At 43.6% G+C, this 27,519-nt stretch overlaps 1 pseudogene; it reads left to right on the plus strand.

Moving 5' to 3' along the window:
* Positions 1-2,448: 2,448 nt before the first annotated feature.
* On the plus strand, positions 2,449-22,959 carry LOC145401601 (uncharacterized; annotated as a pseudogene).
* Positions 22,960-27,519: the final 4,560 nt, after the last annotated feature.

The following is a 27,519-nucleotide window of genomic DNA, read 5'->3' on the forward strand; positions in this document are numbered from 1 at the left end:
ATCAGTAACTCTAAAGACTGATCCGGAGAGCTCTGTACTGTTCATTGACACTTCTGTCAACAACTCTCTGTTCAGCCACTTTTCTACAAAAGTCACTATAGAAGGCAACCCTTACTGCTTGTGTTTGTAGTTCCATATTTTCTGCCTGGGTGAACAGGTCCTTTTCTTTACCACTCGCTCCTTAACCCCTTACCCACGGGTTGTCACTACTGTGTCGCTCGTTACTTAAGTACCATACTGTGAGGTGTCGCTTCTGTGATCCAGAGATTTTTAAAATCGCCCGGGCTTTCAAGTGCGGTCTTGTATCATCTAACAGTACTGCCAGTGTGTAGCTATAGGCAGCGCTGCTAATACCACTAGTACTCGCATCCAGTGTTATCAATTAGCCATTTTTTTGTTTGCCTCTCCTTCCCACCTCCCCTCCTTTACCCCCTCCCCTGCCTAGCTACAGCCTGGCTGTGCTCCCGGCCAGTTTTTTCCATTCGCTTTTTCCATTGAAATGTGCCCTATGCCCTATTCTCTTACTAAAAAAATATATAAAAAAAAGGGAAAAGGCTAAATGATACTGCCACTGGCCATGAAGTAGCTAATTTATCACCTGGCAACACCCCACGTGCACATGGTTGCTAATTTTCCCTGTTCATTACCCATTGAAATGTCCCTTATGACCTATTCTCATACTAAAAAACATCTATACAAAAAGGGGAAAGGCTAAGTGATACCTCCATTGACCTGGAAGTAGCTAATTTATCAGGTATTGTCTAGATATACTGCAATCCCCGCGGGAAGGGCACAGCGCAGTCCAGCCATCCCCACTGGTAAGGGGTTAAGCACCTTGTCACAAATCAGTAACTTGTGTTGCTGCGCATAGTCTTCACTTCCTATAACTTTAACATCCTTTACCAACCTCCAATCAGCCCTTCTGATCAGAAAATAGTCAGTTGGACTACTATTTCCCCCAGACTCGTGTAATCAACTTACGCTCTCATCTCCTAAAATGTATGTTGCACACAGTCATGTTCATTGCCTCCCCTCCTTCTGCATTCCTTGCACCATATGCTCATTCCAGGTACCCCTTGATATCCTTGGATTCCTTCACTCTCATGTCCATTCAAATCCCCACCCAAAACTACAATCTTCATCACCTCCTGTATCACCAACCACACATATCAGGGTCATCTTATAATCCATCTCTTCTATATCATACAAGTCAACCTGTGAAGCATACACTGACACAACTGAAATCTCGAGTTTAAGAAGCAATATTTTCTCTGCTATGTTCCTTACATTCACCCTTATTACATCCATGTCACATTCCACCAATTTCTCTTCAACCAGCACACCCAAACCACCATATCTGTTTACAATTCCCTGCCAAAATAGTTTATACCAGCAGTCCCTCCCAGTAGTCATTGTGGCTGAACGTCACCTGAAACTGACCTCCTGTACACATCTGACATCCACCTGCCTCCTACATCCCCTGCTTAACCTTTAAAATGCCTCACATTGCATGTTGCCACTCTGACCCCCTGAGGTGATTTAAATTCTTCAGGCTTGCTATTCTTATTGCTTTTTTCTTCTCACTTTTTTCATAAGTCTGTAAATAAAAGAGCAGACTGACTACAGTCGCCACCCACCAGCAGCCCCGAATTCGGGCATGGGATCTGGGACCCATAGCCCAGCAGATGTAGCCAGTGACTGTCTCAGTGACCATAGGGCACCCTGCCAGGACAGCTACAGGGACACCCTCCAGCCATGCCTTGGCACTGTAACTGCCCTGCCATTATAAACCCACTATTAGGACAGCCTCGTGAGGCACTACTCTCAGGTTCAGACCCCTCCCTATTGGACTGAAGCAGCAGGCTGGAAACTACAACACCCAGTATCATCTGACACAGATCTGAACCCCAACCCTTCCAGGTCCCAAAACTGTGCTGGCAGAGCTTGCTCCATGCCTGCCTACAGGTCTGCCACTAGGAAGTAGGGGCAAAGTTTTCTGGCTGCATACTCTTGCTGGTGTCAACCCCTGTGATGTAGAAAGGTATGTTGCGCGTTATGTAAAGCACATGTAAAGTAGCAGTGCATGCGATAGAAAAAAGTCTTTGGGAGAGTATGCTAGGGTACTCTCCATGTTAATGTCACAATGAAAAAGATCAACAAAGGGAGATAGTCACCATATCCTGATGGCTAGTGAAATAGGAGCTCCAGCTCTCATGATCACCGGCATTCCCATTCTTCTTGGAAATACTGCTCTGAATGGCTGGTGATACAGCCTACACCCTGATGTTTATACGACCTATTTGTCCAGATTATTCTAAAACTGTAATTTTTTGCAGAAAGCAGGTACCTGGATTGTAAAAAGGATGGCTGAAAGCATTTGAGGGAATGTTTAAGTGGTTTCCTTGTTAGATGTACTCAAGAGTATGCCAGTTAGTCCTCATCTCCACCATGACAGGGAATGATTGGGTACCTGCTGTGTGTGGCCCGGCGCTCTTCTTCTACCACCATGACTTCTCCCAGCGTCTGGTGGAGTGGCTGGAGGTGCTGAGGGCTGAGGGGTTTGGCCGAGTGTTCCTCTACATCACCGATGTTCACCCTAACATTGACCGTGTCTTGAGGCACTACGAGGCAGAGGGATTTGTTCAGGTCACGGACTTCACATATCCACCACATCATATGAATGAGCCCAGTCTGCGAAGGTGAGATTATACGAGTATTTCATTTCTTTCACTGTGATTATTTTATATATATATATATATATATATATATATATATATATATATATATATATATATATATATATATATATATATATATATATATATATATATATATATATATATATATATATATATATATATATATTCTTCGCACCTGGATGCGATTTTTATGCACCTCATAAATTTTTGGCTTGCAGAGATGAGGTTACAATAACATATGAGATGCTGGAGTGCTAATAACCGACATAATGTTATTGTTCAATCTTGAGCATGGAGGATACTACAGCATCGTTATGCAGTAACTGTTGCCTTTCTATAAGTGACTTAGAAAATTAGAATATATGTACGGTTCTATTCATTCATTGTCATGATTGTTCTTTGGTAAATTTTCTGTGCTCATGGTGGTACTTCTTACTTTTTTTCCTAACTACTTTGGCTGCCTTGTCTCATTGCCTTTTTACTTTTAGAGTGACATGGCACTGAATAAAGTCAGTGTTCCGCAAGCAAATGTTGAAATCCCACCTATATGGATTGTGGAGTAATTTTTTTTTTTTTTTTCTAAGAGAAAATCTTCGTGTGTCCATGACTCTGAGAAGTTTTTGCCAGTACTTCCAAAACAAATATAACCAAAAGATATTAATTTTCAAATTACACATTTCATATTTAGGTAAACTTTATGAAGCATTGATAATTGAGGAGATATTCCCTACCACAATAGATTTCCGTGACAAGGTATAAGTTGCTGCTGCTGTTGTTGTTGTTGTTGTTTGAAGAGATCCTCTCCTTGCTGATGGTTCTAGGCCTTGTAAATTAGTCCAGTCAGTGGTGGAGTTTCTCATTTGAGTATGAAGCAGGTGGTAAAGAAGTTTATCACCACGACAGGGTGTGGTTCACATTCTGCCCTCTGGCGGGTATATTGTTCTTTATCAAGGGTAATCTTCAATGTCATGTAGCCTTTGTGAAGTTCAGCCGCAGTTTCTGTGCTTTGTTGGTCTACGCGGTCTGGTATCCTTTTGTGACATTTTCGAGGTCAGCCGCAGTGGAGAGGGAGAGCTCGTACAGTAGATGCTCTTGCCCTGTTGGGCTGGTATCAAGATGGAGATTTTTTTTTTTTTCACTCTGGCACACTTTGGTTGACTAGATGTTGATTGTAGATGTTCTTGCCCTGTTGGGGTGGTAACAGGATGTAGATTTTTTTTTTTTCCACACTGGCACACTTTGGTTGACTACTGTTGATTGTGGTGAGGAGGTGGAACCAGGTGTTTGGAGAGGCAGAGTGTCCTTTCCTTGCCTCATCTTTCTCGTTTTCTTTGATTCTGTTGGAGCAGCAGATAGTTGTTGTTCTGACAGAAAGCTCATCTCGCTGTCATCAGGTCGTTTGTTGACTGGCAGAAGGGGAAAAGGCTGAGCCGGGGGAAATTGGTTGGCAACAATGACTGCCTCGTTTGGGATGGAGATAGATGGCAGTTTGTTGTGGTGGAGGTGTAGAGAAATCAGCGCGGCGAGGGCTTCTCACTCTTCTTGGGAGATGGCAACTACAGCTTGGATGTAGGCGATTATTCAAGTTTGGGTTCCCTCGCCAGTAGCAGCTTGACAGTGTTGTTGTTGGCGTGCAGGGGCGTGGCTAGATACTTCTGCTTGGTAGGAAAACAGCCTGTAACTCAGACAGATTCTGGTCCCCTCTCCTTTTTCATGGTGAACTCGATCCTCTCCCCATCTGCCAGGGACCACCTAACCTTCCGAGTGTTGGTCTTCTTGGGTGAGCTGTGGACGAGCATATCCTGTTATTGTCGTCTCTCATGATGAAGCCATAGCTAGCACTATGGTTGAACCACTTGACCGTCCCCTGAAAGGTGTTGGTGGGAGAAGAGGTCTTGGGAGACCAAGAGGTTGTCTGGGTTCCCTGTGGTTTTGCTGGCAGGAGGGCGAGCTGACACAGTAGAGAGGCAGGGACAGATGTTGACAGTTTTGCTGATCACCCGGAACTGGTTATGAATTAAAAATAACATTTTCTGAATTGCTGAAACTTTATAACACTTTCTAAGAGGAGAATAATTATTAAATAAGCCGTAATTTATAATTTGTTCACACAGGATAGCATGCAGTACACTTCACTAACTCATGCTGTACATACACTAATCTCCCCCCCCCCTTCTCTCTCTCTCTCTCTCTCTCTTCCAGGCTGTGGCGAATCGTGGAGAACCATAAGATGTTCGCTCAAGAAAACATATACTTCACTGACTGTCTGCTCCGCCACATGCACCAATACCGCTATATCGCCCATTATGACCCAGACGAATTGCCGGTCCTTCCGAGTTTCACATCCTTCTCGGATTTTCTGCAGATGTTTAGCAGGTGGGTATTTTACGCCATCGTGTTGTACATTTTATGTCATCCCCCCATCTGGGAACAGTCTGTGTGTGTGTGTGTGTGTGTGTGTGTGTGTGTGTGTGTGTGTGTGTGTGTGTGTGTGTGTGTATCTGTGTGTGTGTGTGTGTGTGTTTTACTTAATTTGGTCAAAAATTGCCACGATTCTATGTTTAAGGCTTATCTCTAACAACAGATTACACCAGAATATTAGCTGGTCACGCGATGTGCAGTAGAAACGATGCAGAGCTGTGGTTTTGTCTCATTTAGCCTCTGAGCAATACATGAACTGTTCAATAAAGGGACGAAAATCTGGTCTAAATTAAGGTGAAATGAGTATAATATTCCACTCATACTGATGTCGTATACATTTTATTCAGGCTGAGTTACAGAACTGTAGGGGTGTTATGATGACCTGGAAGCGAGTTCTATCTATTTATAGCCAGACGTCTTAATCCCATTACGGGTGGCCATAAACAAATCGCCTCCATGTCTCCCTGTCCCCTGCCATGCTGCTGCCTTCACCCCTAATTTACACACCCCTCTCTCATATACCTCCCTACTAAATCCCTCCATCTCATCCTCCGTCTCCCCCTGCCTCTTCCCCTCTCCACCTCTCTCCCATACACTATCCAAGTTAGTTTCTCGTTCTTCATCCTCTCCACATGGCTAAACCACCTCAGTGTGTTTCTCCTAATGCTTTCTGTCACACCCATATCCGTACTACAATGCTTCTTCCCTTCCTTATTTGTCAGGCTGTCACTCCATGTAACTCCATATGCTCCTGCCAAATAACTCATTTCCAATGCTTTCAATCTTGACTTGTGTCCCTCCAACAAGGTCCAAACTTTGCTTTCTTAGTTATGTTAGAGTTGGGATCATAACACTATCATGCAGCAACTTTTTTACTTCCATGCTCACTTCCCTTTTTCTTGTCACTGCTTTCAACGAATCAGCAACCTCTCTTCCCTGCTGTACCCTTTCAAGCTCTACACCCTGCAGATTTCCATCGTTACTCATCAAAATACCCAAGTATGTTAATGCACTCGCAATTTCCAATTCATCACTATCCAGCCTCACACTCAGTGACTCCATTTCCCTAGAAGACTACAACTTTACTCTTCCCTAAATTCACCTTTGAATTCCGTTTCATACACACTCTCCCAAATTCATTCACAAAGCCTTGGAATTCCCTTTCGTCTTCACAAAACAATACATAACATCTGAAAATAATAGAACAGGAATTTCCAGACGCTGCCCTCTCTCATAAGGGTCGTTCCAACATCCACTGCCCTACACTGTATCTCTTTTATAACTCCATCAGTATACAAACTGAACAACCAGGGAGACATGACACATCCCTGTTTCAATCCAACATTCAGATATAAAAATTTCCTCACTTCACCATCCACACACACTGTAGCCCTAGTTTCCTCTAACATATTCTTCAAGACATCCAACAGCTTCCCATTTACTGCACACAATTTTAATATTTTCCACATTCTTTTTCTATCCACTCTGTCATGTGCTTTATCCAAATCCATGAAGGCAGTACACAACTTCTTTCCATTCTCTAGAAAATTTTCCATTAAACACCTTAGGATGAATATCTGATCTACACAATCTCCTCCACTCCTGAACCCTCTCTGTTGATCAACTAATTCCTCTGTTATTTCCTTAATGCTGTCAGTAAGTATCCTATCACTTACTTATCCTGTTACAATAAGAAGAGTAATGCCCCTATGATTACCACGCATTTTCCCCTTTTTTTGTGTACAGGGGAATCATTATAACTGACTTCCAATCCCCCGGGACTCTACCCTACCCTCATTCCAGTCTTCACATCTTCAATTTCCATTCTACTACCATCTCTCCCCCATGCTTCAGCATTTCACCACACACTTCATCAATTCCTGGGACTTTCCCCATTTTGACTTTCTTTAATGTTTCCTGTGCTTCCATCCTGCTGATCTCTTTCCCCATTTATCTCTCTCTCCTTCTCCTAGCCATTTTTTAGCAGGTTGAAGTTAAATATGAATCACCGTAAAAATTGAAGGAAAAAATTGCCACATGACATTAATCAACACTCCAATGTTTGAAAGTCAAATTTTATCTTTGTTAAATCAACATCAGTCAGCGTGGGAGGAATGGAGAAGATTTTGTCTGAGAAGAGCACCTCATATTACGCTGAAAGCCAAACAAATGAGGTAGTACAAGATGGTTGGGATGTACCGTGAAATGGTTTACCGTGTAGAGAATGAGATATTGCCTGGGAGGGTGTATGTTAGTGAGGTCGAAGGGACGGAAGAGATCGAAGATAAGAACGAAGTGTGGGGAGGGGACGTATATGAGTGTGAGAGGTGTGGGCTGGAGAAAGGGCAGCCTGTTGACCGAGGGCACGAGGAAATAGAGGAGATTCGTTCGTGACCACACCTTCCGGGGCTAAAACGACTGGTAACAAAGAAATAGAAAAATTTAAGCTTATTAAAAGACTACATACAGCATTTACTTTATCTTCTTCCTGGCAGACGAGAAATACATGACATCTAACTAGAATTTCTTATTAACAGCGTGAAAGGAGCAGTATATTTTATTTACTAAAATATTATAACAGCGTTTGCACTTTCTCTCTGGAGCAAACAAAACAAAAAACTTAGACTTACATTGGTTCTATATCAGTTACAAAAAGGTAAATAAATGTACAGAAAGACTGAAAAGTTTTTCCTTCAAGAGTCGTAATACCATAAACAGGTCTATAACTAAAGTGAACCTATTTCTATTTACAAGTAGAAACTGAATTAAAGTTTACTAGATGACTGCAAGTAGCATTTCATTTTCTTGCTTCAGGGTAAACAAAACAAAATCAGGCATACAGCAAAGGTGGGCCTTTCACTTGGGTGACCTGGAAATGGGGTGGAAATTGTACAGTTCTTAATATAATTTCCTAATATACTTGTAAAAATTTAACTCATTGAGCCAGGGATTTCCTTACTATTTTATTTACCCAAGGGTGAGTTCTTCAAACTAGATGTGCTTGATATAGTCATTACAAGAAGCACTCACTGAGTGCAACATCCACTCCGTACATTAATTTTAAAATGCCTGTCAAAGCAATCAGTGGGTATTTGTGATTATGGTGTATGATGACGAAATAATGATGAAAAACAGTTCTGTAGACGTAATGAACTGAAGGACCTTCCTTGTATCTGATCTGATCTACTGTTTATACATGGTTAGACACCATGATTCGAAACTGATGAAAACGTGCCTAGACAACACAGGTGCCCCCTGACTGTGAGGAGGGGTCTTAGCGCCGAACTTTTGACCCTTCCCTGTGTCCTTGACCTTTGCTAATAGCTCTCAAATTCAATTATCTGACCTGTAACCCCATCGACCAAACTTCATTCAAATCGGATGACGTATTTGCTAACCTTACCCTGTAACAGAGATCTCCGATCTGTTGATCTGAAATAGGCTTATATAATCCTCGTCTTACTTAAATCAGTCCACCAAATTTCACCCAAATTGACTCAAAGCTATCTAAGTAACAGGTTGAAACTTTGATTTTGCCCTGGATCCCGTACCTCTGATCGATTCTTCTTTAAAATAAATATCTTCACTCTTTGCAATTCCTTAACCCTTCCACTAAGAATGTTAAAAATTATTCAGAATCTCTGGAGTTTCTTCGTTCCTTTACATTTTCCCCCAGCCGAATAATCACCAGTTCCACTAATGGTCTTCAGCCATTATGCCAAATTTGGTGCAATTTCATTCAACAGATTTACTTTAACCTCTGTAAAGGACGGAATGAAAAGACAGACAGACAAGTAAGATCAAACACATAACCCATTCACGCTATATGCGTTGGTGAAATATACCCCTTCAATACAGGAAGTTTTTCTTAAATAGGATAAAATGGTCAAATATATAACAAAGGACACAGCCCAGATTCAAGTGTTTCTTTCTCTCTCTCTTTCTTCAGGAAGAATGGGAGAAAAATAGGTTTCCATCTAACATGGTCCTATTTCTACAATGATCTGGAACCTGGAGGTGAGGGAAGCCAGGTACCAGATTTCCTGTGGGCACTAAGACACTCCCGCCATCTCACAAAGGAACTGGCGCCGTGGTTGTCGTCAGTGAAGCCACTGTATGACATGGATAAAGTGAGAGCCACCTTCTCACATGGACCACTATGGTGCACGTTTGGTGAGTTTACCGGCTATTAGCCCATTGAGGCTGGGATTTTCTTTCCTGATGCTTTAATGCACATTATGTTGGCTTTACAAAATTGAGATGTTCGCTACAGTTTTAATAAACCATTTAAGAATGAGAGGTTCTATTCACGTTGTATAAAATCAAGTTGTAGAAGCATTAATAAATTAAAAAAGGATGTCAAACAGATTTAATCAGTTAAGGTCACTCATAGGTATGCTAAATAGTTGCTAAGCTTAATGTTTTATGTCAGTGGTTCCTAACATTTTTGTACTTGCGAACCCTTTCTTAAATCCACGAAACACACACGAACCCCCTTTCTTCAGCCATTCCAGCTTTACAAATTTTTCTTTGAAGGAATGGTTGATTGACTCTATTAAAATCTGGCAGCGCAAAATGCCAGGGTCATATGCCGCAGGACAACAAGGTAAAAGACACAACAAAATAAATAGTGCATATTCAAAATTAAGTTAACTGTTAGTAGGAATGAAATACTGAAAATAATAAAAGAATAATTTATAAAATATCAATAATTCATAAAGGTGGAAGAAGGCCTGCCTCCTGAAGAAAACTAAAAACATCAGTATAATCGCTAGAAGCTTCACCGAGCATCGAGCACAAACAATAGGTACCATCTGCCCCCTTATGCCTATGGAGGAATCTCTTATGTAGGTATCCTAGACTTGGACACTCGACCAGCAAGTGACAGATAGTATGGAGAACAAGGCAGTCATCACAGTACGGTTGAGTCTCACCACTCATCAGGAACTCATGTGTAAGCCGAGAGTGGCCAATGCGAAGCCTAGCAAGAGCCACCTCCAGTCACCGAGGCATCGAGGGGAGAACCCTTGGCACAACCACTCTCTGAATGATTTCTTTTAGTTTATTATGAGCAACACCATCCCAGTGTCTCTGCCAAGAATACGAATTGTGCACCGCAAGTAAGGTGTTACATCAAAAGCAGGAAGCGTGTAGTCAGTTGGGGGCTGTTGAGAAGATGCAGCTTTAGCTAATGTATCTGCCCTCTCATTGCCCACCACACCAACATGTGAGGGAACCCAACAGAAGTCCACATGGCGGCCACAACGGCCAAGAAGAAAAAGCCACTCTAAAATAGATAAAACCAATGGATGGGATGCATTAAAAGACTCCAGTGCAGATAGAGCACTATGGAAATCACTAAAAATCACAAAAAAAGAATTGGGGAGTGTAAAAATGATTTTAAGAGCATAAAAAATAGCAGCCAGTTCCAACGTATACACAAGTAATGCCAGGGAGGCTACCACCCTTACTAAAGGAAGGGAAGACAATCTCAAATCCTACTCCAGTATCAGTCTTAGACCCGTCAATATAGATGGGGACAGAACCCTCATGAGTGGAGGCATATTCTAAAAAGAGAGAGAGGGACACCTGAGATGGAAGCGAGCCTTTTTTTTCAACAACGGACCTACAAAATGTTACACTAGGGAGTAGCCAAGACCCCACCCTTGGGGTCCGATGTGGACAAACTGCCAGTCTCGGAAAAGAGAGAGCTAACACAACAGACCGGACCCTGTAACCAAAGGGCTTTGGGAAACTTGGATGGGTGTCATTAGCTGAAGATCGGGAATCCTGGGAGATGATGACACAAGAAATCGAGTCTGGAATGTGGTGAAGACGATACCAACACCTCATCATTAGCAACTGGCATTGCAAATCCAAGGGGAGTACACCAGCATCCACCAACAGACTTGAAATCAGGGATGATCTGAATGCCCCGGTTGCCAGACGTACACCAGCATGATGCACAGAATTTAACAACCAGAGACGGGAATCTGTTGCAGAGGAATAGACCGCACACCCATATTCTAGTTTAGTAAGAATAAGAGACCCAAGCAACAGGAGGAGGGTCTGACGGTCAGCACCCCAAGAGGTATGAGCCGAAACCATCAAAAGACAGAGCTTTTAGACATGCTGCCTTAACAGAACGAATATGAGGAACCCAGGTTAGTCGTCTATCAAACAGAAGACCCAGAAACCGTGTCTCTTCCACACAGGATATTCTCTGACCATAGAGATACAAGTCAGGGTCTGGGTGAACCCCTTGAAGACGACAAAAATGCATATCCACTGTCTGCCCAGTCAGAAATTCTGTTGAGAGCCAGCTGCCACTTCCTCTCTATCAGACATCCTAGAGGCAGTGAAGGAAATTGAGAGGTCATTGACATATAGTGATCCTCGTACACCATCAGGATGTACACTGACTACACTGTTAATGGCTACAGCAAACAGAGTAACACTAAGGATATTCCCCTGTGGTACTCCATCATCTAGTTCACAGGCATTAGAAAGCACTCCTCCCACTCTAACCCTTAAAAAATGGTTCCATAAAAACTGTTGAATAAAAATAGGCAAGCGCCCACGAAGACCAAACTCTTAAAGAGAAAGTAAAAAGCCATGACGCCAGGTAGTGTCATATGCCTTCACCAGATCAAAGAAGACCGTGACCTGGTGTTGGTTAATGGAGAAAGCCTCACAGACAGAAGATTCCAAGGACAGCAGTGCATCAGAGGTAGACTGCATTTTTGGAAACCCAAATGGGGCAGGGAGTAAGAAGTCACCTCTCTCTAAAAACCACACAAGCCTATCATTGACCATCTTTTCCAGAACTTTACATATACAAGATGTCAGAGCAATTGGCCGATAATTTGTTGCCTGTAGGTGGTCCTTACCTGGTTTGGGGATGGGGATAACCACAGCAACACCCTAACAGGCTGGAAACTCCCCAGAACACCAGATCTTATTAAATAGTGAAAGCAAAAAGAAAAGAGGATGACGTAGAAAGGCATAAGGAATATCATCATAACCAGGAGAGGAATCATGGCTCTGCAACAGAGCCACCTGGAGTTCAGATATTGAAAACGGAGCATTGTAAGGCTCTCCCCCAGCAGAGGCAAAACTGAGACCACGAGACTCTAGGTGCCGATGGTGGCAAGCCGAAGGGGTATCTGCATCCTTGTGTGAAACTGGCAAAATGATCAACAAGCAACTCTGCAACAGAAAAAAGGACCAGCCACACTTCCACCTGCTGCAGATAAAATGGGAGGAGAGGGAACGGTAAATTTCCCCGAAATTTTCCTTACCCAGTTCTCCACCTGGGTGATGGAAGTCCTCGAATTGATGGAGGAAACATAACCCTTCCAGGATGAATGCCTGGCCTCTTTCAAAACCCGCCTCATATGAGCTCGTTCCCTCTGATATGCCACAAAATACTGAGGATCCCCACAATGATGATGAAGTTGAGAGAAGGCGACTCGTTTGGCTCTCACTGCAGAACTGCACTCAGGGTTCCACCAAGAAACTGGACGTTTAAGAAACTGACCCCTCATTCTTGGAATAGATAAAAGGGCTGCTGAGTGCAACAAGTCAGTGAAATATGACTGCCTCAGTAAGACAGCCAAACTCATTCACAGAAAGGGAAGTGAAACTTAATTCCCTGACACGTGGCCAGTCAGCCTTATCCAGAAGCCAGCGAGGAAGACGTGGCTGAGGTCCACCTGCAATAGCAATTAAAAGTAACGGAAATTGGTCGCTCCCATACAGGTCGGTAACACATCCCAGATAAAATCTAAAACAGCATCACCTGAGCATAAAGACAAATCAATGGCAGTAAGCGTTCTAGTCTGGCTATGGAAATAAGTCATTTTGTCGGCATTGAAAATGCCTGACCCCTCCTCTTCCAATAAGGAGGCCAGCATTACACCCCGAGGGTTGGCCTTACTGTTTCCCCATAGTGGATGGTGACCATTCATATCTCCTAGTAACAGAAAGGGGGAAGGAAGGTCATGAATAAGGCGTTCCAGATCTGCCCTTTCAACAGAAACACTAGGAGGAAGATAAAGACTGCAAACTGTATATTACCGATGTAAAAACATCCGGACAGCGACAACCTGCAAGGGAGTGGAGATGTCCAGTTGACTGTATGGAATATCCTTATGAAGGAAGATAGCAGCACCTCCTAGATGACCTTGGCCCGACATAGGATCAGAATAAAAGGCATGGTAGCCAGAGGACCAGAAGGAACAGCATCACTTACCATGGTCTCCTGGATGCACATGCACAGAGGAGTAAATTGAGAAACCAGATGACACAGTTCCTCATAGTTGGCATGTAAACCCCGACAATTCCACTGGATGATAGAACCCATAGTGGAGGAATGATGATTAAGTGCAAGACTGTACATGTGGCAAGTGAGCAGGTTTAGATTGATGCTTATGAAGACCCTTCACAGGAGCCTTCCCAGCACCAGAAACCTGCACCCTCTGTCGAACATCCGTGGGTAAACGAGAGGCTGAGGAAGTAAGTTTTACAACACTCCTTCTTGGAGTGGGCATACCAATTTGTTTGGAAGGTGGCTTGGGGGCTGCCTTTGGAGATGTAGGATGGCCAGTGCCCCCACCAGAAGCCCCAGAAGTGGAAGTAGAGTCCACAGGACTCGAATAATTTAAGAAGGACCTCCTATGCTTTAGATCTGAAGAACCAACAAGTTGTCCAACAACATCCTCAGGTGGGGACCAGACCAGCGGTGAACCATCAGCTTCAGCTGTCACTTGGCTAGATTCCTCAGCCTGCAGGGCAGAGGGAACAGGAGAGGGGTCGACACAAGGGTCGACAACAGAGACCTTAGGTGGTTGGTCTTCATGCTCAGAGGACTCTGACGAACAACAGTGATGTATGCCAGGTACAGATGGAGCTTCGGTCATACTGGGTAAGACAGGAGAAGAAGTCCTGTCAACGTGGATGTCTGCTACCACCACAGGAGTGTGCAAGCCGTCAGCCACCGCAGTGGGGGGGGGGGGGAAGAACAGTCAGAGTAGCAGTCGGGCAAACATCATTCTCATAATCAGTACTAATCATTGGGACAGCATCCTGCAAATCACAAGCTGAAGGAGTGGGTACTGGAATGGTTCGACGCTGCCCCTAAGATACAGGGTGACACACTGACGTTCCAGAAAGGACAGAAGCATAAGTAGCCCCAGGCTGAAAGAAGAGAGTCTGGGCTCCCCTTTTTGCTTCAGGAAATGAAACCCTCTCACGAGTACGAATGGATAAAATCTCCTTTTCCAGGTAGTATCTTGGACAGTTTTTAGAAGAGACAGCATGAGGACCTCCACAGTGATAGCATTTAAAGGGTCCTATACAATCACTGATATGGCTTGGTCCTCCACAGGAGACACAGACACCAGGAAGACCAGCCTGTGCACGGCAACAAAAATTGCTGACATATCCACACCCCTGACAGTGGAAACACCGCCTTGGGGTGGGCAGATATGGCTTCACAGGAAGTGATAGCCAAGCCAGCTTCACAGAGGTAGGTAGGGTCAACCTGTCAAAAGTCAAGAAGATGGTCAGAGTTGGGGTCAGGACACCATCAATTTTTTTCTGTAGTCGCTCACCACATATCATACCATAGGAACTCAGTTCCTCCAACAGCCGTGCCTCTGGGTATTGAAGGAGGTCATGGGAAAAATCACTCCTTTGCACCTGTTAAAAGTAACATGAGGAATACAATCAACTGCGCACCAGAAATAGAAGTCAGCACCTGTAAACAGGAGCTCTCCTCTGGGGAGGACACCTCAATAAGGATGTTTCCATCCCCTTGGGAACAGATCTTAGGTTCCCTCCCACAACCTGGGACAATAGCACGGTGCAGAACAAAGATGTCAAAATCCAGCATTGTCCCTTTCGTAGAAGGCTTCATAACCAGATATTTCACACATTCTCCGGCACCATATCATCTGAGCCGAACCCCAGAGCCGAATCAACCCGACGGGATCTCCTCCTAGTCCCAGTTGTATGCTGGGGTAGAGAAGGAGAATCCCAAGGGGCCTGAAAAAGGCTCCAGAGGGGTAATGAGGGAGGTGCATTCTGAAGAATGTCGAGGAGAGATGAAGTGTCGTCACCAGATGTATTTTTAATGGCAGCCATGAATCAATACAAAACCTTCGTTCTCCCACCCCTCCACCCACCACGGGGCCCAACAAGGGGAGGTCTTATGCCAGGGCCAACAGCACTGACAGAGGTAGCAGGAGAGTATACGCGGGTGACCACCGGGGGACCTGGGCAAGGGTGACTCCAGGATGATAGGAGCCACCAGGTCCCCCAGTGCCCACTTGACCCTAGCCAAAGCATGACCAGCCGATTGACCTGGTCGGGCCCAACCAGGCCACCCGTCTAGCCGGAATAAGGGACCAAAGAGGTGTATTGCTAGCTGCAAGGCACATCGTGCAGCATCATTCAACCCCCAGGACTCCCGTCTCCCAGCATTACGGGATGCACACGTGGGGAGGCAACAGTCCCGCCCTAGATGGCAATGGGCAGGGGCTAACATCACCAGCAGGCCTCCTCCACCAGTGATGCAGGGGATGCTTGGTCCACATGGCCGACAAATGCCAAACCCTACTAAGGCAGGCATGCCTACAAAGTAGGTGGCACAGCCAATCATGCTTCAAGCCCTGCCACCACGTCAAGGTGACCCCCCACAGCGGGTCTTTGAAGGAATGAGAAATAAAGAGAAAACAAGTAATAAGTCATTAGTTTTTGCAATTTTACTACAATATTCCTTGCACTTTATAAAGTTCATGGTAATTTTAGTTTGTTGGTCAAATCAAGGTAATCATTTTTTCTCACTACCATCCTTTGTCATACAGTCCAGACCCGTCATCGCTAACATATCATCATCTCTCCAACCTACCTAATGGGATGGTTGGGGGTTGTATCTGAGCAGTGAGTCTTGGACTACGTGGTGGGGGGTTCGGAAGACTCAGTCTCATGCCATCCTCAACATCCAGTCTGTTCCTGGTCTTCGTTTTGATGAGGGTTGAAAATCCATCCTAGCAGAGGTCGGTAGAGGCAAATGGTAGAAGAACATGGAAGACCAACATGATGACTTTGGGATATGACTGATGCATAGCACACCAGAACTGAGTCACCAATTTCTCCTGAAATAGGTCATGTGCTGGATAGTCGTTCCATAAATACAAGAATTCATCTTGGACTTTGTCGAGGAAGCTGGGTACATTAAATGTAAAGAGATTTATACCAGTGCCTTCTCCTCTCCTGTGAGCTCAGAGTATCACTGGAATTCCTTTTCCAGTGACTTAACCCCATGGCTGTGACATTCCCCTTAACACTTTAATGGCTGACCTATGATAAAATGATCAAGATTTCTTCTGTTTTGGAATGTAAGCTCATACTGATAGTCTTTTTAGATTACAAGCAGAATTTATGGGTAACAAACTTATTTTTATGTGTTTTTGATATGTTCCCAATTTGCGAACATTGGCATTTTTATGCTCCAAATATAAAAGGAATATAGCTACAATCTTCGTCCTACTTCATTAATCTTCATGAACATGGTTGGAAGTGAATAATGCTGTCGTGATAACACTGAACCCAAATTTATTTCACTTAATTCTCCATACTGAACACTGTGCACTCTTGAAATACCAAACTTACAGCTCGCCACATTCCTGTTGCCCTGTGTTTCACCACACATTTTACGTCTGGTGGAAGGTCTCATTGCACAATTTATGTAGTCCCTTTTCACAGTTCATGCACTTCACTTCAGCCATGTGTTCATAACACATAGAGTGCATCTACCTTGGGAACATGTCACCAGAAAGTGTTTGACTCCATCATCTCTCACTGTTTTGGCTGGGGATACCGATGGCTCTCCAAGTCTCTTTCTCATTTCTTCAACTCTTACCATGCCTCGCACAATTTCTCTCCTAAACGGAAGGTGTGTTGTACACCCACGCACCAAAGTTTCTGTACCCCCCTCGATGGAAGGAACTGGAAGTCAGGGTTAGAGAGAGGGCAGGTGAACGGACAACTGTGAGCGGGAGTTCGGTACTGAGCTACGAAGCTAATGGTGAGAATATAAGGAAATAGGATTTGAAATACTGTATTTCCATGCTATTCACCTGCAAAACATTATGCATTCGTAACATAAATAGCATATATTATAACACAGACTACTTATCATGGAGTCCTGTTTAACTGGTCCAGACACGACCCATATGTTTCGGATCCTCATCATACAGAGAAATCACCGAGCCAATTGTATATAAGCTGCGACTGGTCATTATCACTGCAGTGATAATTTTTGTGAACGTTATTCCTGGATTTTCTATATGTATAATATAGAATGATTGAGGATTTAATGCTGATTCCCAAAGTAGCTGTGCGGATGGTTATAAATGTAAAAATTAGTTTCTGTGGACGAATAAACCACATTGTAATGGGCAGTAGAGAGCATTCACCAATAATTAACTATAACCAGAAGAAATAAGAAGTAAACAACTCAAATACCGTGAGGCAACGAAGATACAGCTGCGGTATCCTGCTCTGCCTCATTATCCAAGCCTTAACTGTTGCGCTTCACCTCATACGTCCATTAATTTCCTTCAGTCTCAACCCCTTCTATTACTCTTACTTCCCGGTACCCCCTTGCTGCGTGCAGTTATATTCCTTAGGGGATATCTAGTCGTCCGGTCCTATAACCCCTACTGTATAACATTATGCTTCACATCATCACTGCCACACAAACAACGTTAGCACAAGATTTCTGAATCTGTTAGTCATTATTGGCACTGTCACTACTAACTCTCCTTTTCTCACTGACTGTGCCTGATGCCCTCACAATATACTACTGCTCCTCCGACAACCAATCCACTATAAATCTATAATAATAAATATGATTGTCCTTATGTCTGTATTTGCTAACCACATTTTCCCTGTCCCAACGTCGACAACTCGTCACTTATCCCCCCCAGTGCGCGCCCCAGTTGCACCCCTTCCTCTCTCCCTGCCACCGTCGACCCTACTCCTCCCCCACTCCGACACCACACTACCCCTCACCTCATGCCTGGGTCGCCAGGCCTGTTGTCTACCCTTTACCTGTGAATATACGTGGTATGCATTAATAATTATAATTATAATAATAACAGCAATATACAGTAGATGTGTAGTGTTACTAACATTACATATAAAAACTGCAAACCCAAACGTGCTTATATTACGGAGCACTGATATATTAACCGCAGAACCGAACCAGAGGGGGGGGGGTAGAATATGAGTTAGAACATCTGATCAAATATATGAAAGTCTAAGTCAATGGCTTTAGACGATTGTGAGTGAATAAGACAGTGAGCGACACAGTGAATCAGACGTGAAATGGACAAAAAGAAAGTATTCGATTAAGTGACAAATGGTGCGAGTGAGACTGGTTGCAATAATGAATGTAAACAGAGAATCAGTAACAGTGAGTGAATGTGAATGCAAGTCAAAGTGAACAAAGTGGTCAAGTGAGAGAGAAAGACAGAAGCTTCTCTCTGGTGAGGTACTGAGTAAGCCTAAGTTAATGTGTGTGTGTGTGTGTGTGTGTGTGAGAGAGAGAGAGAGAGAGAGAGAGAGAGAGAGAGAGAGAGAGAGAGAGAGAGAGAGAGAGAGAGAGAGAGAGTTATAATAAATTTGCGAGGGATTATTTGGTTATGAATGTGTGAAAAGGCGAGTGTTAAAAAGGTGTGAGGTTTTTGTTATCAAGAATATCCATCCAACTATCTGTATCTGTATCTATCTGTTTATTTAACTGTATCTGTACTTGAATCTGTATCTATGTAGCCACACACACACACACACACACACACACACATTATATATATATATATATATATATATATATATATATATATATATATATATGATAAAATTTTAAGAGAAGAACAAGCGGGATTAAGAAAGGGTCGAGGTTGTAATGATCAGATTTTTATTGTAAGGCATCTAATGCAACAAGCTAATGAGGTGAAAATGCCACTTAGTATGTGTTTTGTGGATTTTGAAAAGGCGTTTGATACTGTTTCACGTGGGGCTATTTTGAAAATTATGAAATTTTATGGTATACCAGAAAAGTTTGTAAATATTATTAGAAACCTGCATGAAGGTACTTTTTGTAAGGTAATGGTGGGTGGTTCTTTGAGTGAGCCATTTCAAGTTAGGTCAGGAGTGATTCAAGGAGGAGTTCTTTCGCCATTGTTGTTTGTTTTGGTTATGGATTATGTTATGAAAATGGATGCAAGGAGAACAGGTGCAGGAATTAACTGGAAAGAAAATAAGAAGCTGATGGATTTGGACTATACTGATGATATTGTACTGATTTGCGGAAGTATTTACGAGATGCAGAGGGTGCTTGATTGTCTGTTGGAGGAAGGAGAAAAAGTGGGATTGGTAATAAATTGTGGAAAGACTGAAATTATTAAGATGAACGTGGAGAACCAAATCGATTGTGTAACTGGTAATAATGTGGTGAAGAATGTAGAAAACTTTAAATATCTGGGAACGATTGTATCATCTAATGGATCATTAAACAATGAAATTGAGGAGAGGATTAGACAGGCTTGGCGAGCTGTTGGAATGTTGAAATCTGTTTGGAATAATAATATGCTTTCGGAACATACTAAAGTGAAAATTTACAAGTCCATGGTTAGACCAATTTTAATTTACGGGCATGAGTCATGGTACAGTACAATAGCAACAGATTAGAAAGTATTAGGATTTGAGAATAAAATACTGAGAAGGATTCTTGGGGTAAAGTGGCAAGACAGAGTTACAAATGCAAGAGTAAGGGATATTACGAGAGTGGAACCAGTTAATGAATATGTGAGACTGTCTCGCTGGAAGTGGCTGAGGCACATATACAGAAATTAGGTAGTTTAATACAGGATGTGCCAGAGTGGACTGCTAGAGGAAGAAGAGGTAGAGGTAGGCCGAGGGAAACCTGGTTGAGGACGATGAAAAAAGAAGCAGGAGAGGAGTGTTGTTGGGACCTGAAGGAGATGGCAAGAGACAAATATTGGTGGATAGAGTTCACTGAGGCCCTATGCATCCCGTGGGGTGCCACAGGAAATGATTGACTGATTGATTTTTGTACTGTATATATATATATATATATATATATATATATATATATATATATATATATATATATATATATATATATATATATATATAAAACTGACAGTCACTTTTGCACTCTTACTCACTCACCCTCAAATCCATTTCACTCTCACTCCTGGTTTTCCTTCACTCAGTAGCATTCAGTGTCACTCATTAGCGATGTCATTTATTCTCACTTTCACATTCATTTCCATATTCTTATACAGATTCATGCGCTCAAATCTTTACACTCACTCTGTTGCTTCCATTTTAGTACACTCCTGACTGATTTTGACTCAGTCTCGTAATGTGTCATACACACTGTCATTTACTCTCACATATTCCCATTTTCACCTTCTCATTAGCTTTCATTTTGTTCACACTCACAAATACTCATCCACGCCAGGTTTGCAGGCTGATTCTCGCACTTAACCAATCACTCTGTCTCGAACTTTTTCAATCATTATTCGTCAGTCTCATTTAGATTCTCACTGACTCTAAAACTTGTCATTCGCACACACTCAGTCACTCTGTTTTCTCTATTATACCCTCAAATGACCGATATCTTTCTCACCTTGATTCACTCGTACTCATGGATTGGGGTGGAAGGGCGGGGTATATTCGAACCTGGACAAAATATGCTACCCTTCTCACTTGGCTTCCATGACGCTTAACTGTGGTTGCTTATTTCTCATATAACTAGAGGGCCACTTACTGGAGCGCATCTCTCCGACAAGGGCAACGTAATTTTTAAACCACTTTTCGTAATGGGTTAGGGTTTCTCATCACTGATTAGGGTTTCGCAAAAAGTGTCTTCCGGGTCCAGAATCTGTAATACGATCCGGGTCAGTCCCCCCCCCCCCCCCAAAAAAAAAAAAGGGATTGTTCCCTGTGACATAGGCTATCTACCCAGCAAATTTGGCCCAAATCTCTCTTCTAGTTTTTGAGTAATCCTGCAAACAGACAAACACACAAATAGGGATGAAAACACTCTTCTTTGTCGGAGAGAATATTCAAGTACGTTGTATTTGCAGTATGACATACTCTATGTTATCTCAGTAACGAGAATCAAATGCATCCTTAACTCATAATGATGATAACCAACATCATCATTCGAGAGACCTTGCTCACTCCTTTGCACTCGACAGCAGCTGTCTATAACAGAACCAGTACTGGATCCCCCCCCCCTCTCTATCTCATGTTTCACCTTACCAAATAGTCAGTCCTTCCAATTTTACTGTTCATTTCACTTTCAAATATATATTTTACCTAACATTTTATTTCCTGTTCATACCATCTTAATGCATTCCTGTTTATCCATTCAGTAATCCTACTTCTCACTCTTACAGCAGTTTCTTCCATTCCAAAATACTGAAGTTGCTCTGTTATTTTACACAATCTGTCCTGGTTCTGTCTGAAGATGTTTTGAACCATGCCATGTCTGTAGCTTGTAACATAAGACACTTTCATTCATCATGGACACCCTTCAATAAGGAAACCATACTCAGAGGCATCAGGACACTCCCGTAAAAGCACAAGTTTTACCTGGAAAAATACAATAATGCTGAAATACTTTAATGGAAATGGGAGCAGGAGAAAAATAGGAGGATGGATGAAATGGAGTGAGTTTATATGAATGGAGTGAGAGGCTAGTTGGGTGGTGGAGCGAGGGAAGGACCTGTACCGTGAAAACTGTCCCGAACTTTATTGTTAATTCAATAATAAACAAACAACAGCTAGTGCATGAAAAACAGGCTTGATACCCTACAGTACAATAATAATCCAAATTATATTTCTTCATCATATATATCATATCAATGAAACTGATTCATTTGATCTCTTCCACCTTACCTACTATACGCAGACCCTTGGTCATCCCCTAATCACACCAACAGTCAATGCTGGCAACGCTAAGTGATAAAGTGGGAAACCTGGTCAACTGTATGTCCTCAACTACCTTAGTGTGACTGACAAATCTGACACTCGCTGTAGCCTCGGGGATAAATGCCTCCCAGTCTGACAGAAGAGAGGAAATAAAGGCAAAACTATTTCTGCAGATGGCGTTATATAAAGTTTATCCCTCCAGTGAAGTAAAAACAAATTAGTGATATAGAGCTACAGATCGGGATTTGGTGAACTTAAAAAGCGAAGCAGAAGAATAAACTCTGTGAAAAGTACAGTAATGATGTAGGGGTAGGTGTCTGATGGCAGTGAATATCATTTTTGAACAATCTGCGTAAATGAAAGCGTTTGGAAGGAAGAGGAGGCAAAGGAATGGGCGTGGAAGACAAAGAAATGGGCGAGATGAGTTGGAATTCTGAGAAAGGTTGGAGAGTGGCTATGGCTGAATACTTTGTAAAAATGACTACTATAGGATGAATGATTTCAGTTAAGTGAATGCTTATTTTATTATTTTTTCAACTAGATAACATTACCTTGCTCTCACATGTCTAGTGTCTTGCTATGCACGCGAAAAGACATCCTCGTTTTGCTGAGATTAACACGCATCTACCCCACAGGTCCGTGCAGCTTCAAACAGATGGCAGAAGTACCAAGAGTGAAGGGATACCTGGCTCACTTCAAGAACACGTGTGGCGCCAAGTGTAAGAACCAAAGCAAGATCGAGGAGGAGACGTGGTTACTAAGTTTCAAGGATCAGGTCTCCTTGGCGGTCGAGACTGTTTAAGAAACTGACCCCTCATTCTTGGAATAGATAAAAGGGCTGCTGAGTGCAACAAGTCGGTGAAATATGACACTGCCTCGGTAAGACAGCTAAACTCATTCACAGAAAGGGAAGTGAAACTTAATTCCCTGAAACGTGGCCAGTCAGCCTTATCCAGAAGCCAGCGAGGAAGACGTGGCTGAGGTCCACCTGCAATAGCAATTAAAAGTAACGGAAAATGGTCGCTGCCATACAGGTCTGGCAACACATCCCAGGTAAAATCTAAAACAGCATCAGCTGAGCATAAAGACAAATCAATGGCAGTAAGCGTTCTAGTCTGCCTATGGAAATAAGTCATTTTGTCGGCACTGAAAATGCCTGACTCCTCCTCTTCCAATAAGGAGGCCAGCATTACACCCCGAGGGTTGGTCTCACTGTTTCCCCATAGTGGATGGTGACCATTCATATCTCCTAGTAACAGAAAGGGAGAAGGAAGGTCATGAATGAGGCGTTCCAGATCCGCCCTTTCAACAGAAACACTAGGAGGAAGATAAAGACTGCAAACTGTATACTACCGACGTAAAAACATCTGGACAGCGACAGCTGCAAGGGAGTGGAGATGTCCAATTGACTGTATGGAATATCCTTGTGAAGGAAGATAGCAGCACCTCCATGATGACCTTGGCCCGACATAGGATCAGAATAAAAGGCATGGTAGCCAGAAGTACCAGAAGGAACAGCATCACTTACCATGGTCTCCTGGATGCACATGCACAGAGGAGTAAATTGAGAAACCAGATGACACAGTTCCTCATAGTTGGCATGTAAACCCCGACAATTCCACTGGATGATAGAACCCACAGTGGAGGAATGATGATTAAGTGCGAGACTGTACATCTGGCAAAGTGAGCAGGTTTAGATTGATGCTTATGAAGACCCTTCACAGGAGCCTGCCCAGCACCAGAAACCTGCACCCTCTGTCAAACATCCATGGGTAAACGAGAGGCTGAGGAAGTAAATTTTACAACACTCCTTCTTGGAGTGGGCATACCAGTTTGTTTGGAAGGTGGCTTGGGGGCTGCCTTTGGAGGTGTAGGATGGCCAGTGCCCCCACCAGAAGCCCCAGAAGTGGAAGTAGAGTCCACAGGACTCGAATCATTTAAGAAGGACATCCTATGCTTTAGATCTAAAAAACCAACAAGTTGTCCAGCAACATCCCAAGGTGGGGACCAGACCAGCGGTGAACCATCAGCTTCAGCTGTCACCTGGCTAGATTCCTCAGCCTGCGGGGCAGAGGGAACAGGAGAGAGGTCGACACAAGGGTCGACAACAGAGACCTTAGGTGGTCGGTCTTCATGCTCAGAGGACTCTGACGAACAACAGTGATGTATGCCAGGTACAGATGGAGCCTCGGTTATACCGGGTAAGACAGGAGAAGAAGTCCTGTCAACATGGATGTCCGCTACCACCACAGGAGTGTGCAAGCCGTCAGCCACCGCAGTGGGGGGGGAGGAGAACAGTCGGAGTAGCAGTCGGGCAAACATCATTCTCATAATCAGTACTAATCATTGGGACAGCATCCTGCAAATCACAAGCTGAAGGAGTGGGTACTGGAATGGTTCGACGCTGCCTCTGAGACACAGGGCGACACACTGATGTTCCAGAAAGGACAGAAGCATAAGTAGCCCTGGACTGAAAGAAGAGAGTCTGGGCTCCCCTTTTTGCTTCAGGAAATGAAACCCTCTCACGAGTACAAATGGATAAAATCTCCTTTTCCAGGTAGTATCTTGGACAGTTTTTAGAAGAGACAGCATGAGGACCTCCACAGTGATAGCATTTAAAGGGTCCTATACAATCACTGGTATGGCTTGGTCCTCCACAGGAGACACAGACACCAGGAAGGCCAGCCTGTGCACGGCAACAAAAATTGCTGACATGTCCACACCCCTGACAGTGGAAACACCGCCTTGGGGTGGGCAGATATGGCTTCACAGGAAGTGATAGCCAAGCCAGCTTCACAGAGGTAGGTAGGGTCAACCTGTCAAAAGTCAAGAAGATGGTCAGAGTTGGGGTCAGGACACCATCAATTTTTTTCTGCAGCCGCTCAACACATATCATACCAAAGGAACTCAGTTCCTCCAACAGCCGTGCCTCTGGGTATTGAAGGAGGTCGTGGGAAAAAATCACTCCTTTGCACCTGTTAAAAGTAACATGAGGAATACAATCAACTGCGCACCAGAAATAGAAGTCAGCGCCTGTAAACAGGAGCTCTCCTCTGGGAAGGACACCTCAATAAGGATGTTTCCAGCCCCTTGGGAACAGATCTTAGGTTCCCTCCCACAACCTGGGACAATAGCACAGTGCAGAACAAAGATGTCAAAATCCAGCATTGTCCCTTTCGTAGAAGGCTTCATAACCAGATATTTCACACATTCTCTGGCACCATATCATCTGAGCCGAACCCCAGAGCCGAATCAACTCGACGGGATCTCCTCCTAGTCCCAGTTGTATGCTGGGGTAGAGAAGGAGAGTCCCAAGGGGCCTGAAAAAGGCTCCAGAGGGGTAATGAGGGAGGTGCTATCTGAAGAATGTCGAAGGACAGATGAAGTGTCGTCACCAGATGTATTATTAATGGCAGCCATGAATCAATACAAAACCTTCGTTCTCCCACCCCTCCACCCACCACAGGGCACAACAAGGGGAGGTCTTATGCCAGGGCCAACACCACTGATGACCCCAGAGGTAGTAGGAGAGTATACGCGGGTGACCACCGGGGGACCTGGGCAAGGGTGACTCCAGGATGATAGGAGCCACCCGGTCCCCCAGTGCCCACTTGACCCTAGTCAATGCATGACCAGCCGATTGACCTGGTTGGGCCCAACCAGGCCACCCGTCTAGCTGGAATAAGGGACCAAAGAGGTGGATTGCTAGCTGCAGGGCACATCATGCAGCATCATTCAACCCACAGGACTCCTGTCTCCCAGCATTAAGGGATGCCACGCATGGCAACACGTGGGGAGGCAACAGTACCGCCCTAGATGGCAATGGGCAGGGGCTAACATCACCAGCAGGCCTCCTCCACCAGTGATGCAGGGGATGCTTGATCCACGTGGCCGACAAATGCCAAACCCTACTAAGGTAGGCATGCCTCCAAAGTAGGTGGCACAGCCAATCATGCTTCAAGCCCTGCCACCACGTCAAGGTGACCCCCCACAGCGGGTCTTTGAAGGAATGAGAAATAAAGAGAAAACAAGTAATAAGTCATTAGTTTTTGCAATTTTACTACAATATTCCTTGCACTTTATAAAATTCATGGTAATTTTAGTTTGTTGGTCAAATCAAGGTAATCATTTTTTCTCACTACCGTCCTTTGTCATACAGTCCAGACCCGTCATCGCTAACATATCATCATCTCTCCAACCTACATAATGGGATGGTTGGGGGTTGTATCTGAGCAGTGAGTCTTGGACTACGTGGTGGGGGGTTTGGAAGACTCAGTCTCATGCCATCCTCAACATCCAGTCTGTTCCTGGTCTTCGTTTTGATGAGGGTTGAAAATCCAGCCTAGCAAAGGTCGGTAAAGGCAAATAGTAGAAGAACATGGAAGACCAACATGATGACTTTGGGATATGACTGATGCATAGCACACCAGAACTGAGTCACCAATTTCTCCTGAAATAGGTCATGTGCTGGATAGTCGTTCCATAAATACAAGAATTCATCTTGGACTTTGTCGAGGAAGCTGGGTACATTAAATGTAACAGAGAAAGAGATTTATACCAGTGCCTTCTCCTCTCCTGTGAGCTCAGGAGAGTATCACTGGAATTCCTTTTCCAGTGACTTAACCCCATGGCTGCGACATTCCCCTTAACACTTTAATGGCTGACCTATGATAAAATGATCAAGATTTCTTCTGTTTTGTAATGTAAGCTCATACTGATAGTCTTTTTAGATTACAAGCAGAATTTATGGGTAACAAACTTATTTTTATGTGTTTTTGATATGTTCCCAATTTGCGAACATTGGCATTTTTATGCTCCAAATATAAAAGGAATATAGCTACAATCTTCGTCCTACTTCATTAATCTTCATAAACATGGTTGGAAGTGAATAATGCTGTCGTGATAACACTGAACCCAAATTTATTTCACTTAATTCTCCATACTGAACACTGTGCACTCTTGAAATACCAAACTTACAGCTCGCCACATTCCTGTTGCCATGTGTTTCACCACACATTTTACGTCTGGTGGAAGGTCTCATTGCACAATTTATGTAGTCCCTTTTCACATTTCATGCACTTCACTTCAGCCATGTGTTCATAACACATAGAGTGCATCTACCTTGAAAACATGTCACCAGAAAGTGTTTGACTCCATCATCTCTCACTGTTTTGGCTGGGGATACCGATGGCTCTCCAAGTCTCTTTCTCATTTCTTCAACTCTTACCATACCTCGCACAATTTCTCTCTTGAACGGAAGGTGTGTTGTACACCCACGCACCAAAGTTTCTGTACCCCCCTCGATGGAAGGAACTGGAAGTCAGGGTTAGAGAGAGGGCAGGTGATCGGACAACTGTGAGCG

The sequence above is a fragment of the Coenobita brevimanus genome, chromosome 56, assembly GCF_032717465.1.
Source record: "Coenobita brevimanus isolate Jiangsu-jjx chromosome 56, ASM3271746v2, whole genome shotgun sequence".
Lineage (NCBI taxonomy): Eukaryota > Metazoa > Arthropoda > Malacostraca > Decapoda > Coenobitidae > Coenobita > Coenobita brevimanus.